An 11,518-nucleotide genomic window follows, 5' to 3' on the forward strand; every position below is an offset into this window, starting at 1 on the left:
AGTATTAAAATAAAATTGTCAAGAAAAAGCAACTGAGTGAAACAAAGAGCATTTAAATGTTTTCTAGGATTTTTATCCTTCTGCAGAGTAAGGTATCTGTTTACAAATTTGGTTCTTTTGGTTAAATACAGACACAAGATCAAATTACATTGTTTGAATCATCAGTTCATTCCCTTCCACAGATTATTTTAGATCTTGTTCTAACACAACTAACCCTTCAGGACCAGTCAGATTGCCATGGTAATTGCTCAGTGACCACAGTTGTTGCAACTTTGACACAGGAGTGACCACGGTTCTAGGTCAGCTTTCACTTCACTGAGAAATGAAGACACATTAACAAAAGTGAGACCACACACACACACACACACACACACACACACACACACAGAATCAGAAACACAATATCTGTTACAGAGAGGAAATAGAAAGAATGGCATCCATTTCAAGATCTCATAAAAACTCAGATTAAAAACATTATTTTTTTTTTCTTCCATCATTCCTCTCTTTTAAGAACATGGAAAAGGTCACTTCCACACAGCATTTTAATCAGATATGCCTTTCTTTTCAATGAATTATATTCCTAAGTGGAAATAAACCAGATAGCCTGTTAATAACCTATGCAATGTTTTTCAAAGTGCATATTTTGTGGAAAATAAATATTTTAGAACAAGACTGAGAGATTAATTTTTTCTCAATAAAATGAATTTCAAATTATCTAGTTTTATGTCAGCTTAATGTAAATATTTTAATAAAGTATAAACACATTTATAATATAAGCCACCTTATGATGAATTGAAATGCATCTGTAAAATGAAAAAAATATACATACCAAATGAATCAGGCATCAAATATCAATAAAGACTCTTCCCTGACCACCCACATGCTAAGTAGAGTAGGATAAAAATGAGGTGAGAGGGCTTCCCTGGTGGCGCAGTGGTTGAGAGTCCGCCTGCAGATGCAGGGGACATGGGTTCGTGCCCCGGTCTGGGAGGATCCCACATGCCGCGGAGCGGCTGGGCCTGTGAGCCATGGCCGCTGAGGCTGCGCGTCCGGAGCCTGTGCTCTGCAATCGGAAAGGCCACAACAGTGAGAGGCCCGCGTACCGCAAAAAAAAAAAAAAAAAAAAAAAAAAAAAAAATGAGGTGAGACACTCAAGGATATATAATACAAAATCATATATATTCAAGCAGTAAGTTTTGTATGTTCACATTTTAATGGTGGGAGTATGGTTTATTAAGCTGTGCCTTAGTACAGGCGCTGGGGCTTGCCCATGGCACTCTTAATGTACAAAGTCCCGCCATTCTGCCAATTTTTCTTGAGCAATGACACCAGGAAGTTGACAGCTAAGTGGATGTTGTACACAAGCTCATCATCTGTCATCTTCACGTGGCCAACAGCCACTGCCAGACACAGCACTTCTTCATCTGGAACTTGATCGTGTACTTCACTTCATCAACTTTGGCCATCATGTTCTCATTGTGGGTCAGCAAGGAAGGGAACTTGCCAGCCTTATTCAGATCTGGGCCCAGATTCATGGGATCTGCTTGATCAGAAATTCTGAAGCCAAAAAGGCATCATACTTCTTGGCCAGCTTCTTGACCAGTTTCTTATTCTTGTTGAGTTTCTTCAGAGCCTCTATGTCCATGTGGTGGATATCCACAGCCTTGGCCTCATCACAATGCTGCTGGTCCCCCAGAACCCATATGGAGAACTTGGGGAGGGGAGTGGACTTAAGCCTGACAGTGCCCGAGAAGTGTTTGTCCTTCTGAGGGTCATAGCTCTTCAGGCTGATCTGAAGCTCCACCGTCTCCAAAAACATCTGGCGCTTGCGCTGGTTACTGTGCAGGACTTCCCGTGCTGCTTCCATAGAGGGTGTCTCGGGAGACTTTGCAGTTCATAGTGCCTCGTGCCACAATAACCGGAAAAGAGGGAGGGAGCAAACTTTTTTTTTTTTTTTTTTTTTTTTTTTTTGCAGTACGCGGGCCTGTCACTGCTGTGGCCTCTCCCGTTGCGGAGCACAGGCTCCAGACGCGCAGGCTCAGCGGCCATGGCTCATGGGCCCAGCCGCTCCACTGCATGTGGGATCTTCCCGGACTGGGGCATGAACCCGTGTCCCCTCCATCGGCAGGTGGACTCTCAACCACTGCGCCACCAGGGAAGCCCGGGAGCAAACTTTTAAATGAAGCAACATTACATCCTAAGAGGAAGCCAAAATATTAATTTTTAAATTCATTTGAGTAATTTTCCTTATGTGGATTTGCATTCTTATCTAGGGCTTCTCAATCAGTATTAATTAAAAATTGTAATAACTAACATTTATTGAGCACTTACATATCAGGCACTAACCTTAGCACTTTATATATATTATCTCATTTAATTCTAAAAATGCTCTTAAGTAAATAAATTACTTTCCCCACATTAATGGTGAGGAAACTGAGACTTCTGATAATACAATGATCTAAGATATCCAAAATTAACCATCCAGTACAAAGACATAGAAATGCTAGAAAAAATAAAATAAACATTATTTTTAAAGTATGACTGAGAAGGAAGGAAGGGAGGGAGGAAAAACTCCATCCATCCTAGGTGCCCAAAATGAAGAGGTAAGGTAGGGTGGAGCTTTAATTGCCTTGGAGAAAACTTGGTCCCAGTAACCTAAAAAGAAATGAGGATTTGGGTGTACATGAGGAGCTAAGAATCCTTAGATAAAGCCAAGACCCTCAAATGGCAGCTCTTTCTGGTAAGAGATGAACTAGAAAGGAAATATGTTTACCAGGACAAGGTGAGAAAGGAGCTTGTCTATCTCTTTTCAGCTTTAAGTTGGAGGAAAAACCCTTCCCCCTAAATTCAAAATTTCAGGCCTGTGCCTCTCATAAACTTGGGGATAAAATGAATATAATATGCATGATTTAGGAAGCCTCAAATTGAGAAGTTAACACAATGACTGAGCTATGATTGGTGATCTCTCTGAAGCAACTGTAGAAGCAAAAGCAAAAAAAGCCTCAATAAAGGTAATCTCACAACAAAATATGTGAGAAAACAATCCACATTGAGCAAGAGTCCACATCCAAGAACTTGAAATAAAACATTATGAAAGAGAATATGGAAAAAGGAATAAAGCCATCAAAAAGAAGGTACTATGAAAAAGAATAAATTGATTAAGGAGGAAAATAAAACTATACAACTTTTTTGTTAAATGTTAGTACTTTCAGAAATAAAAAATTAAACTCTTTAAAGTGAAAATTCAAGAAAAGGGTTGAATGAAAGATTAAACCAGTTGAATAAAAGAAGTAATGAACTGGAAGACAGATCTGAGGAATGAAGCACAAAAAGCTAAAAACTGGGAAAATGTAAAGAGACATGGAATATAAAATAAAAAACTCCAACATATCTCTGATGAGAGTTCCATAAGAAGGGAGAGGGTAGAATAGGAGAAAGGCAATATTCAAGAGATTATGGCTACTGAAATAGTGCAACCACTTTGGAAAACAGTTTGGCAATTCTTCAGAAAGTTAAACATAGTTACCATGTGTCTGCACAAAAACTTGTACATGGATATCCATAGCAGTATTATTCACTATAGCCAAAAAGTGGAAACAACTCAAATGCCATCAACTGATGAATGAACAAAATGTGTTATATCCATACATGGGAATATTATTTTTCCACAAAAAGGAATGAAGTTCTGATACATGTTATAACATGGATGAACATTTAAAACATTATACAAAATGAAAGAAGCCAGACACAAAATGCCACATACTATATGATTACAATTATAAGGAATGTCTAGAATAGGCACATAGACAAGTCCACAGGGACAAAAAGTAAATTACCAGATGCCAGGGCTGGAGAGAGAAAGGAATAGAGAGTGATTGCTAATGGATATGGGGTTTCACTTCCAGGCAATAAAAATGTTCTGGAATTAGAAAGTGATGATGGTTGCACAACTTTGTGAACATACTAAAAATCACTGAATTGTATATACATTTTAAAAGGGTGAATTTTATGGTATGTGAATTATATCTCAATTCTTTAATAACTTTAAAAATACAGTAGACAAGATTTTTTCAGAATTGATGCACTCAAGACACAATGAGTCTCAAACAGGATAAGTGAAATTAAAGACACAATTAGCAGAGTGTAAGAAACCACAGAACACCAAAGATAAACAGAAATATCTTCAGAATAGCCAGAAAGAAACATAAGTTATTCACAAAGGAAAAATAACTAAGCTGAAAACAGACTTCTCAGCAGCATAAAGAGAAGCCAGAAGAAATTGAATAATATATTCAAAAGATCAAGGAAAAGTATCTGTGAATGCAGAATTCTATAATCAGCTAAATTATGATTTTTAAATGAGAACATAGTAGAGATGTTATCATTAGACAAAGACTTTGACAATATATTTCAAATAAATCCTCATTTAAAGAATTATTTAATACATATTACAAAAAAGAAGAAAAATCAAACCCAAAACTTTAAGAGAAATTCAAAAAAACAATGAGGGACAAAGAAACTGGTAAATATGTGGGTAACAGTGAAGAGGAATTGATGATACAAAACAAAAATAATACTGCTAATTTACAATCAAAGTGGAACAAAAAGTACATCACAATCACATGTGCAATGGAAGAGAATGACTAAAAGTGTTCTATGGTCCCTTTATTATTTGAAAGGGAGTTAGACATATTGATTAATATTGACATTATTAAGCCAAATATGCATGTTTAAAGTATACATGTGTGTCAAAATGAGGAAAAATCAATCAACCAAAACCAACCCAGAACTAATATAGATGTTAGAATTATTAGATAAGAACATTAAAAGAGTTATTATAACTGCATTTCATATATTCAAAAGGCTAGAGAAAATGTTAAACATGTTAAGTAGAGACATTAAAGGTACTAAAAAAAAAAATCAAACTTCTAGAGATTAAAAACTGCAATATCTGAAATGAAAATTGTATTGGATGAGATTAACATCAGATTAGGCATTGCTGAAGAAATCACCAGTGAACTTGAAGACACAGCAATAGAAATTATTCAACAGTAAACACAGAAAAAATACTTGAAAGAAAGAGAGAGAGTGAGAGAGAGGGAAGGAAGGAAAGAAGGAAGGAAATAATATCAATAAGTTGTGTAACAACTTCAAGTGACCTAGTATATTTGTAACTGGAATCTCTAAAAAAGGGAGCGATAGAAAAAATATTTGAAGAAATACTGGCTAAAAAATTTCCAGATTTGATGAAAACTATAAACCCACAAATCCAAGAACTTCAACAAACCCTAAGCATATAAATATAAAGTACACCGAGGCAGATTATAATAAATTACTCAAAATCAGTGATAAAGAGAAAATCTTAAAAGCAGCTAGAGAAAAAAGTCACATTACTCAGAGGATGAGGATAAAATAACTGCAGATTTACTCATCAGAGCAAATGTAATCAAGAAGCCAGCAGAAAAACATCTATAAAGTACTGAAAGAAAAAACTATCGAACTACTATCCTATAAACAGGGAAAATATCTTTCAGAAATGAAGGTGAACATTCATAATAGCCAAAAGGTGGAAACAATCCAAATGTCCACCAATGGATGAATAAATAAACAAGGTATAGTGTATCCATACAATGGAATATTACTCTGCCATAAAAAGAAATAACGTACTGATACATACTGCATTATAGATGAACCCTGAAAATATTATGCTAAGTGAAAAAAGCCAGTTACAAAAGACTACATGCTACATGATCCCATTCATATTAAAGTCTAGAAGAAGGAAATCTATAGAGACAGAAAAGTGTTGTGGTTACTTAGGGCTTGGGGAGGGGGGAAACAGAGGGCTGGAGAGTGACAGCTAAGGAATACCAGTTTTGGTGAGTCCCTGGTGGTCTAGTGGTTAGGCTTCTGGGCTTTCACTGCCATGGCCCAGGTTCAGTCCCTGGTCAGGGAACTGAGATTCCACAAGCTGTGCAGTGCAGCCAAAAAAGGAAAAAAAAAAAAAGAATATCAGGGCTCTTCAGGTGATGAAAATATTCTAAAATTGACTGTGGTAATAGTTGCACATAATTGAAGATACTAAAAACTGTTGAACCGTACACTTTTTTTTTTTTTAAGATTTAATTTTATTTATTTTTGGCTGCATTGGGTCTTCATTGCTGTGCACAGGTTTTTCTCTAGTTGCAGTGAGCAGGGGCTATTCTTCATTGTGGTGCATGGGCTTCTCATTGCAGTGGCTTCTCTTGTTGCAGAGCACAGGCTCTAGGTGCATGGGCTTCAGTAGTTGCAGCACGTGGGCTCAGTAGTTGTGGCTTGCGGGCTCTAGAGCACAGGTTCAGTAGTTGTGGCACACAGGCTTAGTTGCTCCACAGCGTGTGGGATCTTCCCAGACCAGGGATCGAACCCATGTCCCCTGCATTGGCAGGCAGATTCTTAACCACTGTGCTACCAGGGAAGTCCTGAATTTACACTTTAAATGCATGAATTATGTATGTGAATCATACCTCAAAAAAGCTTTTTAAAAATGAAGGTGAAATAAGGACTATTTCAAACATAGAAAATCTGAAAGAATTCATCACGAGCAGATTTGCACCACAAGAAATGTTAAAGAAATGTCCTTTAGGGAAAAGGAAAATCATACTAGATAGAAATATGGACCTACTCAACAGATAAATAAAGAGCATCAGAAATGATAACTATGTGAGTAAATATACGTTTTTTTTCTTATTTAAATCCCATTAAAGTATAAATAAAAATAGTAACAATGTGGTATGGGGTGTATAACATGTAAAAGTGAAATGTATGACATCAGCACAAAGGCTGGGAGGGGAGCAATGGAAATATACTAATATACAAATATAAGGTGCTTATAATAAATATGAGTGTAACTTGAAATAAACTGTTATAAATTAAAGATGAACACTATACCTTCTAAATCAAACACTAAAATAAAGAGGAAATTATAACTAATAAGATAATTCTAAAAATTTAACCATAAAAACACCAATCCAAAAGAAGGCAGCAAAGGGGGAAAAGGAGAACAAAGAAAGATCAAACAAGTAGCAAGCTGGTAGATTTAAACCTAATCATTATAAATAATCACATTAAATGTAAATGGTATAAAAACTCCCAGTTAAAAGGTGTAGGTTACCAAATTGGGTAAAAAAGCAAACCCAACTATATGCTGCCTACAAAAAACCCATTTTGAATATAAAGATATAAATAGGTTAAAAGTACAAGAATAGGAAAAGTTATTCTATCCTAATAGTAGTGAAAAGCTGGAGGGGCTGGGACTTCCCTGGCTGTCCAGTGGCTAAGACTCCACGCTTCCACTGCAGGAGGCATGGGTTCAATCTCTGGTTGGGGAACTAAGATCCTGCATGCCATGTGTCATGGCCATTAAAAAAAAAAAAAAAAAAGCTGGAGGGCCTATATTAATATCAAAATAGATTTCAGAACAAAACTATTACCAGGGGTAAAGAAAATTATCTCATAAAGATAAAGGGGTCAATTCATTAAGAAGTTAGAAATCCTAAGTTTATGAACCTAATAACTAAGCATCAGAATATATGAAGAAAAATCTGATTGAACGGCAAGAAGTAAATAAGTCTACAATCTTTATCAGAGATTTCAATATCCTTCTATCAAACTTGATAGAATAACTAGAAAGAAAATCAGCAAATATACAGAAGACTCGAAAAACACTATCAACCTATCTGATCTAATTAACATTTATAGAACGCTCCATCCAACAACAGCAGAATACACATTGTTTTCAAGTGTACATAGAACATTTACTATGATAGAGACCATATTCTCAGCAATAAATGTCTTCATATATTTAAAAATATTCAAGTCATACAAAGTAACCACAATGGAATTAAATTAGAAATCAGTAACAAAAGGACATGTAGAAAATCTGCAACCACTGGGAGACTAAACTTCTAAATAACCCATGGGTCAAAGAAGACATCAAAAAAGAAATTAGAAAGTGTTTTCAACTATATAAAATTGAAAATACAGCATATCAAAATCTGTGGGATGCTGCTAAATCATACTCAAAGGAAAATTTATAGCATTAAAACATCTATATTAAAAAAGAAGAAAGATTTCAAACCAATGACTTCAGCTAGGAAAAAAAAAGAGCAAATTAAACCAAAAATAAGCCAAAAAGGAAGTAATAAGGATCTAAACAAATAAAAAACAATACAGAAAATCAATGAAACTAAAAGATGGTTCTTGGAGAAAATCAGTAAAATTGATAAACCTCTAGCCAGATTGATCAGGAAAATTTAAGATTATAAAGTGAACGAATTAGAAGGGTGCATACCAACCCAGATAAACCTCACAAATGTAATGCATAATGTAGAGGGGAAAAGAGCCATTTGCAAAAGAATACATACAGTATGATTCTGCTTAAGTTCATAAACATGTAAAATGCATGTGTGTTCGTGGGTGTTGTGTGTGTAATATACACAATAAAAGTATTTTTAAAAGAGCAATGTAAATACAGTTTTAAAAACTCAGGATTGTAATTATCTCTGGCAAAGATTGTAGGAGATAGTTCATTGAATGCTTCAAATGAGTTGTTGACATTCTTTTTTTTTTTAAACCTGTGTGTTGGTTATACAGTTGTTCATTTTATTGTTTTTTATGATGTATATGTACATTACATATATTCTTTTGTATATATAAAATACTTCACAATAAAAATTTCAATAAAATGTATAGGTAACCAGTAAAGGAGAACTGAATATATAACTTCCAAAGCAACAGCAAGGAAAGAAAAAGAATACAGAAAACTTAAGCAAAGCAATAGAGACCAGAAAAAGATTGAGGCAAGGAGAAGGAACAAAGAAAAGCTTAGGTAACTATAAAGCAGGAAATGAGATGATGACCATAAATATCAAAAACTGCAATTAATATAAATCAACTAAATTTGCCAGTAAAAAAAACAGAAATTCATATTGAATTAATAAAACAGAACTTTACATGTATATTTATAAGAGAAAAACCTAAAACATAAGAAAATATCACAGAAAGGTTTAAAGTAAAGGAGTGGAAAAGTTATTCCACTCCAATTCTTACCAAAAGAAAGTTGATATAGATTATTAATATCAGTTAAGATAGACTTTAAAGCAAATATGCATAGGCACAAAAGAGAATCTCTACGTAACAACAAAAAGATAAATTCACCAGGTAGCTCTAACAATTCTGAATTTATATGCACCTAAAAACATGGCCTTAAAATACAGAAAGTAAAAATGCAGAGAAGTACTGCCAACCCTACCATTATGATATTAAATTCTAACTCACTTCTCCCAGCAATGATACAGATGTGTGTAGCTATAGACATTCTGAACAACACAATTTATATGCTTGAGCTAATGACAGAACTCTGAATTCAATTGTTATAGAAAACACTTTCTTTTCAAGCACATATGGAACATTTAAAAATAAATAAATACCAGATACTGGACTACAAAGCAAATTCTAATAAATACCCAAGAATCTGATGCTACTGAGATGAAGAAACTGAAATTTCATAGAGTTTAAGTAATTTTTTCCAGAACATACACTTAGTTAGGTAGTGCATGGTTGACTCCATGGTCTCTAACAATAACCACTATATTATACCATCTCTATTAAATGTTTAACTAAAAATTTAAAAATTTTATGCCCCATAATATAGTACATTTATTTTTTCTACATTATCTCCGACACACTTGTCTCTGTGTAGGCATTCCTAATAACAGAAGCATTCTATTTTACTAGGAAGCTGTAATTTGAAATATGGGTAATTTTAATGGATTGTGTAAGCATGCTAGACAGAAAAAACCACACCAACAAACAAGTCAGAGAAGTAGAATTATGGGAAGGTAGATAGGGGCCATATTGATAACAGTTTATTCACTGGTAGAGTATAAAAGGTTATTAGGGAAGTGTCATGTTTTAGAAAAAAAAATGATTCATATAAGAAATAAAGATCCTTTCAAAATACTACTTGTAAACTACATCATTATATTTAAATTGACTTTCATTTGTTTTTGAGATATTTATCTCAAGAACTAGCATGGCAGTGTAGAGATAAATACATATATATATATGTAAACATTGGTCAAAGTATTTCTTTTTGTTGGCTCTTAGATTTGGCCTCAGAATCTTTCTCAACATAATTCTCCTACCAGCTGTGATCAACTGATGAAACTTTTTGCAGGGCCTGGTACTGTAACAGAGAGCAAGATTAGGTATTAATGTCCAGCACCAGCTCTATCACCTACTTAGCTGTGTGATCATAAACAAGGTACTTGGTACCCCTAAGCCTCGGTTATAAAATGGGACCGATGATATTTGCCTTACAGGATTATATAAAATAATGTAATCAGTACCTAGCCCAAATAGTCATTTAATAAATGTTAGTCTCTCTTTTTTCTATATTGCTATTGAAGCTAGTACACAGTACGGACCCAGCATATTCATAATATTATCTTCCATAACTATAAATAAATCCCAATTTAAAGAACTCATGGAGGGACTTCCCTGGTGGCACAGTGGTTAAGACTCCGCACTCCCAATGCAGGGGCCCGGGTTCAATCCCTGGTCTGGGAACTAGATCCCACATGCATGCCACAACTAAGAGTTCACATGCCACAACTAAGGAGCCGGCAGGCCACAACTAAGAAGCCTGCCTGCCACAACTAAGACACAATGCAACCAAATAGATAAATTAAATAAATAAATAAAATAAAGAATTCATGGCATGCAGATGTCTTAGGAGCATAGCATAACAATTATACATCTTCTTCAAGTCTCCGTTCAAATGTCACTTTAAGGCCTACCATGACAACCCTGTATAAAGTTGTACCAGTGCCCTACCCCTAGCACTCCTAATTCCTTTACCCTGTTCCTCTTCTCCTTAACACTTATTTCTTTCTAAGGTAATATATCAATGGTGTTATCTTTTATTGTCTTGATAGAAAGTTAAGCTCCACTAGAACAAGCATCCGTATCTGCTTCACTGATGTACATGCACACATGTAGAACAGTGCCTGTCCTATGACAAGTGCTCTTTAAAGATTTTTTGAATTATTACTCTCAAAGCATAATACACATTTAGGATGAAGTTTACCATTAACAATAGTGAATATAAATCCATATTTCAAAAACTCTTTCTTGATAAAAAGTTCTTTGGCCAATTTATTGTCAGCTCCAATTAGACTACCAATGTATTGCTTTTATTTTGTAATGTGTTGGAGCAGAGCTCTAATTAGATCATAATTATTTTTATCTTGTAAAGTGGCTGAGAAAGACCACTACTAGGAGGGGAGAAAAGTCGGTACTACAATTTTATCATTAGCAATATCTTCAAAGTTTCTTTTCAGGAATCTTTTCATGCTTAAATTATATGTACAATTTGTCAGGTTTTGTTTTTTTTTTAAGATGTTGGGGGTAGGAGTTTATTAATTAATGTATTTATTTTGCTGTGTTGGGTCTTCGTTTCTGTGCGAGGGCTTTCTCT

At 34.7% G+C, this 11,518-nt stretch overlaps 1 pseudogene across 1 annotated transcript; it reads right to left on the reverse strand.

Moving 5' to 3' along the window:
- Positions 1 to 1,224: 1,224 nt before the first annotated feature.
- LOC307189529 (large ribosomal subunit protein uL1-like) lies at positions 1,225 to 1,898 on the reverse strand (annotated as a pseudogene). Its single transcript has one exon. The product of its transcript is annotated as a large ribosomal subunit protein uL1-like (transcript).
- Positions 1,899 to 11,518: the final 9,620 nt, after the last annotated feature.

Source organism: Stenella coeruleoalba (genome assembly GCF_951394435.1).
Source record: "Stenella coeruleoalba genome assembly, chromosome: 1".
Lineage (NCBI taxonomy): Eukaryota > Metazoa > Chordata > Mammalia > Artiodactyla > Delphinidae > Stenella > Stenella coeruleoalba.